Below are 9,676 nucleotides of genomic sequence, written 5' to 3'. Positions count from 1 at the left end.
GTAAGCTATGTATATTAAATGTTTAAGCAAAAAGAAAAAGGAAGATACACTCTCTTCTCTCACATGCTTATACCCTAATATTTTCTGACTAATAGCTAGTGGAATGGCCAAGTTGGCCGTTGGCCAACCTCGTATTGCTGGTCATACATTACCTCTCTATTCTGATACTTCGTTTCCAATACTTCAACATCCTAAAGTCGTTTCTTTAAACCCTAAAAAGTTGCCTAAGGTACATAATCGTTTGTCTGCGAAGGAAGATAATAATGTTGTATCCTCACAGATGAGTCTTGGAAAGATAAACTATGCTGATCTGATTAAAGACTCAACACCTCAGCAAAGAAACCATGATGCGATGCCACCAATCCCAATTAAGCAAATACAATACGTAGAGGGAGTGCCTAGAATCACATGGACGGAAGAGGAAGTGGACAAAATGAATGTGATTGAGAATCTATAGTTTCCAGTGATTGAAAAATTCTCTTATGGTTGGCCAGAGATGATCTGAGAGTGCAAATGCCTAAACAATTGCAAATTCCTAAACAATTACAGGTCAAAGGTGATTGTAATATTGACCTGATAAGGAATAGGCATATATTAATACAGTTAAGGCGCATGGAAGATTTCGTTAATATAATGTCTAAAAATGCTTCCTACATTGTTGCTAAAGATGGATATGCGTATAAAATGTGACCTTTAATTTATGATGCCAAATTCAAATCAGATGAGGAGACCACTCAAGCTATGGGTTGGATTTCTCCCCCCCACCCCCCCCCCCCCAAGCTCTATTCTCATTAACATCGATTGTGGGGAAGCCGGTGCAGTTGGACTTGACAATAATTAATAAGACTTGTCCAAGCTGTGCGAGAGTCAAAGTTCAAGTGGACCTTATTGCTAAACTTCTTGAGTGGGTGGAGATAGAAGTGATTAGCCTAGGAATGAAGAGTACAAGGATTGAGAAGATCAAGATCCAATATGACTTTCTGCCTAAGTATTATCGCACCTGTAAGCTGCAAGGACATAATGAAGAAGAATGTAGAATAAGGGGAGATACCTCAACATCAAGTGCATGAGAGAAATCATTAGATCAACATGAGACAGAAAGGGTACGTGAAAAGATGGTGCCCAATTCAAAAAGTATTCATCATGGATAGGACTGGAGATAATCATGGTGCTATCCAAGCAGGTTCCAATGGTAAAGAAATGCTGGTGACTGGCAATGCCTTTGGTTGTCTGGAATAGGAGGCGCAATATGATCACCTTGATGTGGAAAAATATGATCCAATCACAATGCAATAATCAAGTAAAGAGGAGGTACAACTAAGCCAAATTGAAATAACACTAAAGAGACAAAATGATGCAGGGTGTGAAGTAGCCTCTGCTACTCATGAGATTTAGGATAGTAATAAACTTAATAGAAGCAATATCTACAACACACAAGAGGATATTTTCACGCCCTGAAGCTACCCCCTGGACGTAAACACGGGACCTAGGATCACAAGTGACCCCAAGCTATCCCTGATCTGGCATATCATAGCATACTAAGATAACTGTAGTGAGAAATACTATGCAGAAGCTTAAATCCATAATATAAATTGAAGTGGGGAATACCCAATACTATCTGAATATATAAAATACTATGAGTTTAATAACAACCGAAAGATCAAACTCAAGCTAACACTGAATCTAACTATGTCTGAATAAAAGCCTCTAACTGACTAGAGATACTAGGACATGCCCCCAACTAACTCTAGCAAAACTGAAACTGAAAGACTGGAAGTAAAAGAAAACATGTTTATCGTCCTCGAAGAATGAAGACTCATCAGTGATAATGCTAAGTACGGATTGGGAACCGATCTACATGCGATCTGAATGCTGCGGGCCTGAACCTACATCACGAGAAGATGTAGCGCAGAGTATACGTTAGTATTTGAAAGGTACTAAGCATACATGATAGGATAAAGCTGAACAATATATACATCACTGAATAAATCATAGTGATCAATGAAATAAGATGAACATGATGAATATACTGAACATACTGAATATGAACTAAACTGAATGCTATGACCAAGTACATAACATGCTGAGACTGAATACTGAAGTATAACTGAAGACCTGGTCAAATGAACTACAATCTGACTGTGGGAGCTACTATTAACCGACATAAAACCACGTGAGCTAAACGTGGAGTTCGATGTATACGCTCCATCGAGATTACCTTGCCAGGGGTATAAAGGCATGACTGGCGTGATCACTAAATATGATGCCCACAGAGGGGACTTAACCTACGGGGGCACGTAGTTCTGGGACTACGTGGGTGACTGACCCTAGTCCAACTCGGTATTAAGCCTACTCCCAACTAGAATGTGTACAATACAACACAACTGAAATAAGCTGGATAACTAAAGATTCTGACATGCTAACTGAAAATGCAACATTAAGTACTGATAATTAAACATTTGAAAACTGATGCATGTATGTCCGTATAAATTGACCTAGCAAGTGTAATTCATGAACTAAACGAATCTACACAACTAGGGTTCTGAATTTCATGCAAAAATTAAGCAACATGGTTACAAAAACGTAATATTCTGATTAGGATTACTCTAACAGCTAAATCACAACAATTATCTGAAGTTCTAGAAACCCTAAGTCTAAACAATATGAAGGGAATCAAGAATCTGACTGAATTCTAGGGACCTAATGGGTGAAAGGAACCCACTAGTGAAATACCACATACCTGGTGACAAAATCCATGGAGAAATCTTTCGATTTCAGGCTGAAACTTGAAAGAAACCTGTTGATTGTTCTAAGGAAAACTAGCACCTCTTTCTTCTTCCTTTTGTTCTAAGTTTGAATGATTTTGGTGAATGATCAATTAGGGTAAGTTCTGATTAAGTTACTAGGCTCAAACTGACCAAAACTACGTAGTTTAGGTGTCCAACGCATAGGGGAAAAGACCAAAACGACCACATTTAAAATCAAATAGGGCCTGATCACGGATGCAACGATGGACCGTTACTAGGACCACAGTCTGTCGTATGGGTCGTAGTTCTTAGGCCAGTGACAAGTGGTTCTTGGCCCTTTCCTCTACGGTCCACTTCACGGATTGTGTGAAGGATCACAGACTGTGAAGGTCATTGTGGTCCTTCACTTGGGCTAGGGGCTTACTGGCTTGGCTTTACGAAAGCCACCACGGCCCGTAAAGGGCTCCGTGGTCTGATGCCTGAGCCTGATGGGTTCTTCCTGGCTTCCACGAGCCTCCCAACGGCTTATGTAGTGGTCCACGACCCGTGGTCCACCATTTTTGAGCTGGGTGTGAATCCATGGGTAGGTCGACGGACCGTGGTTCCATTCATGATCTGTGAACCCTGCCGTGGTTCACCCATTTTTTTCTGGTGTTCTGGTCTGATAAGTCCTGAGGTGTTACAATATCTCCCTCTTGGAACATTCGTCCTCGAATGAAATCTAAACTAGCTGAAATATGGAGGGAAAGTGCTGCTAACCCTACCACTAAGTACTGGAAATTGAAATCTAACTGAGCTGAGTTCTAAGAACATGCATTGATGCCCCAATTGAGCCTTCCCTGCCACCTCTAGTGATCGTGTTGCTGGCATTGATGCCCCTCTTGAGGCTTCACCACCAGAGACTCCAGATGAGATTGCTCCACTGACGCCTTTCAGGGGGAACCTTTCTCTTAGCCTCACCATACTTTTACTTTTTTTCTTGCATTGAGGGCACTGCATTATATTTTTGTTGGGGTGAGGGCTTTCGTGCCAATATTCCCCTTTTTGATTGTATTTCATTATTTCATTTTTTGAACAGTTGTAGTACTATATATATATTTTTATATTATAGTGCTCTTTTGATTTGAAGTGTGTCTCTTTATTTCTATATTCGTTCTCCCTTGATGTTGCGACCCCATGAGTTTAAATCTTGAAATGCTTGAAGTTTTCATTAATAACAATTTGAGGATCGGTTGTATTCAATATTGATGTCTTGAATAGTACTCATGATGAGCATGATGCGTTGTGTTGGTGTTGCAAGAATGAAACCGATGTGGTTGCACCTTTGAGCGAAATCTTTGAATCTTTTGTTGATTAGCTATGTTTTGATGTGAGCCATGCAATGAAAATCACATTTCAGCTTTTGATATTTTTAGGATGTGCTAGATGAGTGTATTTCGAAGTGCCATGTGTGGTGAGGTCTTACTTGAAACCATGCATGTGGAGTCCTAGAATTTGCCTTGTTAGTCCAAATGTGTGAATCTTTGTGAATGTGTGACATGATCTTGGGCAACAATTTAAAGAGAGAACCAAATTGTCCATAAATCCTTTGTAACTACCTTGTGAGGGTGTGAATCCGTTTTGGCCCTGTTTGAGCCTAATCTATTTTTTGACAACCAAAAGAAGCCTCTTAAACCAAATTATCCCTAGCTTCTTCCTTTTGAAGCATTGTGATCTTTTAATAAACAACTTAGGCCAAAAACCTAAGTTAGGGGTGTGGAAAGGAAGGATGAGTGAACACCAAGTGAAGGGCAAATAAAAAAGATGAAATGAGACTTAACTTTGAGAGTGTTGCAAAATGAAGGAACCCTTCTTATAAAAAATAGCATCATTATGATAGAAATGGCTTGGAAAAATGAAAATAAAAAAGAGAAGTGAAAGAAACAAAATAGGAATTCCAAATAAATTGAGTGACAAGTCAAAGTTTGAGTTCTCAAAATGGGAAAAGAAGAAAAAGTACTTGAGAAGAGGTAATGATGATTTCAACAATGCTTTGAAAAGGTATAAGTCACCAATCCAAATTGACCATGCCTTAACCCTCAGTCCCATTACTAGACTAAAATACCCTTGAGATTTTGCATGAACTAGGTTGTGTGATGATTGAAAAATATGGGCAAACCTATTGGACAAAGCTTGCATGTGTTTCTCTTTTGAGAAATGAGAGTCTCATTGTTTCCTTCCACCTTTGTTGATTTTCTTCGTGAGAGCATGAAATCATTTTTGATGTAAGGGCATTTGTTGAAACATGTTCTTGCATTAGACAAGAAGCTAAAGTGAGCCTAAGCTTGTGTTGAGACTAGCTAGTCATCATTTGAAGCTTTTTGATCATGATTGAGGGTAACATGCTATAGAGAGTAGTCTTGCTATGGAGCTTGCATGTTAGCTCCCATTTAGTCTGTTGTAGACACCCTTATTGTGCAAATTGTGTTCTTGATTTACTTGAGGACAAGCAAAAGTTTAAGTTGGGGTGTTGATTAGTGGTGGATTTGTACTCATTTAAGGTTCATTTAGCTCAATAATTAGTGTCCTCATTGCCTTACTTTGTTCTATTCTAATATAATATTGATGATTTTCAGATATGAAGGCAATTGGACAAGGCAAGGACTGATGTGTGAAAGAATGGCCAAAAATTCAAAAAAGAAGTGCAAAGTATACACTATTGATCGCCCACCATGAAGGGAAGCTCTCCAACTGAACACGACCTCGCCCAATTTGACAGTGCATGACACTTGTTCCAATCACAGAAGGTCCGCGGACTCTCGTAGAGACGGCGATACGCCGGATTAGAACGAATATCCTGATGTACATCACCCAAAGAGACAATGTACAGTGAAAATATTGAATGCTCAAAAGGCAAACCAAGGTGGTATTCGGTGATTCTCCGAACATGAAAGGTTGACTTAATCGAGTTCACCAACTGAGGTTCAAACAACTAAAACCTAGAGCATCATAAGGTGAGTTGAGGAGTGAAGGGCGATTTATCGAACAAGTTTGGCGAGCCCAACTAATGTCACCGAGTTAGTAGAAAAGTGGCTTTTGGGACAAATTTTGGAAAAGTATAAATAACCCAAAAGATATAATTTTTAGAGAGTTCGATTAGAGAGTTGAAGTTTAGTTCAAAGAGTTTTGAAGACCACTTTACCTTTAAAGAACTTTTTTCTAGATTTTTGTGTTTTACAACTTGGATTTTGAATTTGATAAATTGAAGCTTAATCTAAATTGGGTTTACTCTTAAATGCTTTATTTCAAGTTATCCATGGTTTCTTTAAAGGAATGTATAATTTCTTTAGGTTTTGTGATGGGTGGCTAAAATCTCAAGATCTAGAGGCGCTCAAATGGGGTTGGGTGTTTATTTAATGTAGTGCGTATTGTGCTATGGTTTTTTTGCTATTCATGCATGCATTTTGTCTAATTACCATAAGGTTTACTAAGGGTTAAGGTTGCAAACTTAATTCCTACTTCCGATCTCCAGTTGTTGCTCGAAAGAGATTGATTGGAGTGGGTATTAGTTCAATACTAGCAATTTAGGTTTGATGTCTATAACTTGCTCGAAAGAGGACCCGTATCGACTGTCCTCTCACTCTTCCATTATTCAAACCACACTTGAGCAATACCTTTGAGTTGATAAGAAGCCAATTCTGCCTTTTCAACCGTAGACAATCCCATAATCCCTACTATCTTGTAAACCTCATCAATGAACTCTTGGGTATCCTCATCAACCTTAGACATATGGAATTTCAGTGGATTCATCCCAGTGAAGTCCCGTATCCTTTCATTTGTTGTACCCACATTTGGGTTCATGGGAGCATAAGCCTCTCTTTTAGCTTGGGCCATCATAACTTGAGTAGACACTTGGAAAGTGGCTTGGAATTCCATATGATTCACTTGCTCAGCCAAAGATCACCAGGAACTTGAGGAACCTCAGGATCCATATAGTTACTCGTATTCCTTCTCACATAAGCTCTTTGACGGGCCATATCCTGAAAAGGATCGAACATGATTTAGCGGAAGAATCTTTATAGAGATAGACTCTATGGCATGACTTCAGAGTAATGAAAGAAGTGAGGTTTTGTAACACCCCAGATTCGAAAGAGGTAATATAGAAGCTTTCTGAAAAGTTGCAGGTGCCAACCAACAGTGGCCACCCACGGACCGTGGTTGGGATCACATACCGTAGGTAGGGTCCGTGGTTGGGGCACCTCAACTTAAATCACACCTCAGGACCATGACCTGACCAACGGACCATCGGTCAGACCACGGTCCGTGGTTGAAGGTCTGTAGGTCTAAGACCCAGAACTCAGTCTTTGACCACCAAACGAAGGATGTGCAGGACGGTCCTTCGTCCTGTTGATGGTCCGTCGATCGGGGGTCCGTAGGTCCTCGACTGACAGTTAATTTTAGGACTTAAGGGTCTTTTTTGATTATAATTAAATCAACGTGGTGTCATTTTTCCTAAACCTAGACCACCTTTATAAGTAATTTAGACCCCTAAATTCACCTATTAAGTCATTCTCTCAATTCCTAAAAGAAAACCCAAACTCTCTCTCAAATATTCTCTCTAGAAGGTAGAAGAAGAAGGAAGAGATTAAAGCTAGGTGAAGATCAAGTCTCCCAATATTCAAGATTTTGTGGGCTTTCTGACTAAGTATGATATCTTTTCATCCATCGGATCCTTTCTCCCATGGAGTCCCTTAAGATTCCCCAATTGAAGTCTAAATCCCTAATCCTAGTTAGGGTTTCTTCCAATGTTGTGGGTTATGATGAATATTGATCCAATTGAGTGGATTATGATTGTTTATGACAGAATTGGTAGGATTACATGTTTTTAGGATGAAATTACATGTACCCATGCCTATTCCATGTTTCTAACCTAGAATTGATGAAATTGGGTTTGATGCCTTCAAGGGAAACTTTATGGGTTTAGATATCTCCTTATAGGATTGATGAATTATGATTAGAATTGCTTGAGATTGAATAAAATATGATGAATATGATGTTAATTTCTTGAGAGTAAAACATAGATGATGATCATGAGAAGTAGTGCTTTGAAAGTAAAGCCTAGACTATGAATTGTTGATTGTTGATGTTGTAGTGTGGAAGGGATACTTCCCACAATGAATTGCTAAGCATGATTGTATGAATGTGAAAGGTTTACTCACATGAATGGGTCTAGGTCGAAAGGATTTCTCACCTAAAATTAATCTAGACTAAAAGACTATGTAAATGATGAGGCTAGAGGTGACTACCCTTGACCTCAATATGTGAAGGATATGTGGTGATTTCCCATACTCCTTAAAATTGAACAAGAGTTTATTCCCCATGTTCCTATTATGATGAATGGACATATAGGCGAGTACCCATGATCCTTATGAAATGATGTTGAGGCGAGTACCCATGATCTTAAAGTAAGTAAGGCAAGAGGCGAATACCCATTAGCCGTTATAAGTTAGGCAAATAGGCGAATCCCCATGTCTTTAAAAGTAAGTATGAATAATGTGATTATGTTATGAAGATGATTAGCTTGGAGTGTTTCTATATATGCCTTCCATGATGCAAGCTTGACCAGAGGCGGATGACCTAAGTCTTGGCTAAGGTTAAGTGAGGTTACTTAAGGAAGTATTCCTCTTTCATTATAATGCTTCATATGTATTGATTATGCTTTATGCCTTATGTTGACTAATGCCTATGTTATATTCTTTATGCAAGCTATCATATTTAGTACATGATTGTACGAACACATACTCTTGCCTACATTTCTTATCAAAATGTAGGGTCCGACGACATTCATTCTCACAGTCGTGGCTAGGTTCATAGTTGATCAAGAAAGTGAAGATTTGGTGAGTCCTCATAGAATTCGAGGATTGGACCACCCTTTTCCCTAATGCCTTTCTTTTCTTGTTGGACTATTGCATGGGCTGTGTCCCAAGATTTATTCTTATGTTAGATGGTTTAAGACAATGATATTAGACTTTTGCTCGTTTTAATGAAATACTTTGATTGTATTGAAAATGTTTTAAATTTCCGCACCATTTTCTATTTACTTTATGTTATGATATGACCAGTGGCTTGTATGAGGCCTCTTGGGGTCTTATACGCTTTGTTACATGTAGGGGGTAGCCTGGGTTGTGACAAACTTGGTAATCAGAGCACAAGGTTTTAGAATTGTTCTACGATGTCTCAAACCACGTCAAGTAGAGTCTTGTTCATAATTGTGAAGCGCACTTTATGAATGAGAGGCTACTAGATGATTAGGAAACTTCACTTCTTCATTTCTCTAAGTCGTGCCATGAAGTTTAACTCAATAAAGTCTTTATCCTAATCCTTGCCCGATGATTTTCAGGATATGACTACTATAAGGGCTGCTAGAAGGATGGGGGGAGACAATGTTGATCAAGAGGGTCCACCTCTAGTTCCTCCCCAAGCTCCTCCTCAAGCTCCGATTGACCCATTGGCTGAGAATGTAAAAAATGTGGAATTTAGGTTGGATTTTCAAGTGTTGACTCAAGCCCTGACGGCCCAAGCCAATAGAGAGGTGGTAGTCCCCGTGAACCCAAATGTGGGTATGGTGGTGTCAAGAGTGAGGGTCTTTACAAGGATGAACCCTCCAAAATTTTATGGCTCCAAAATTGAGGAACATCCGCAAGAGTTTATCGACGAGGTCTATAAGATACTTGATATTATGGTAGAGACTCCGGTAGAGAAGGCAGAATTGGCCGCTTACTGATATGCTCAAATTACACCTCCCTGAAGAAGTATAAGCGATCGTTGCCAAAAAAAGAACCTAACTTGTAGGTTGGGGTCGATACCCACGAGGAATATGGTTCAAACTTAAACTTAACTCACTATTATATCTGTTTAGTCAACTTATTTTCGAGACAAGTAAGTAAAAG

The sequence above is a fragment of the Solanum stenotomum genome, chromosome 11 (genome assembly GCF_019186545.1).
Source record: "Solanum stenotomum isolate F172 chromosome 11, ASM1918654v1, whole genome shotgun sequence".
In the NCBI taxonomy this organism is placed as follows: domain Eukaryota; kingdom Viridiplantae; phylum Streptophyta; class Magnoliopsida; order Solanales; family Solanaceae; genus Solanum; species Solanum stenotomum.
Note: the sequence above shows the minus strand (reverse complement) of the source record.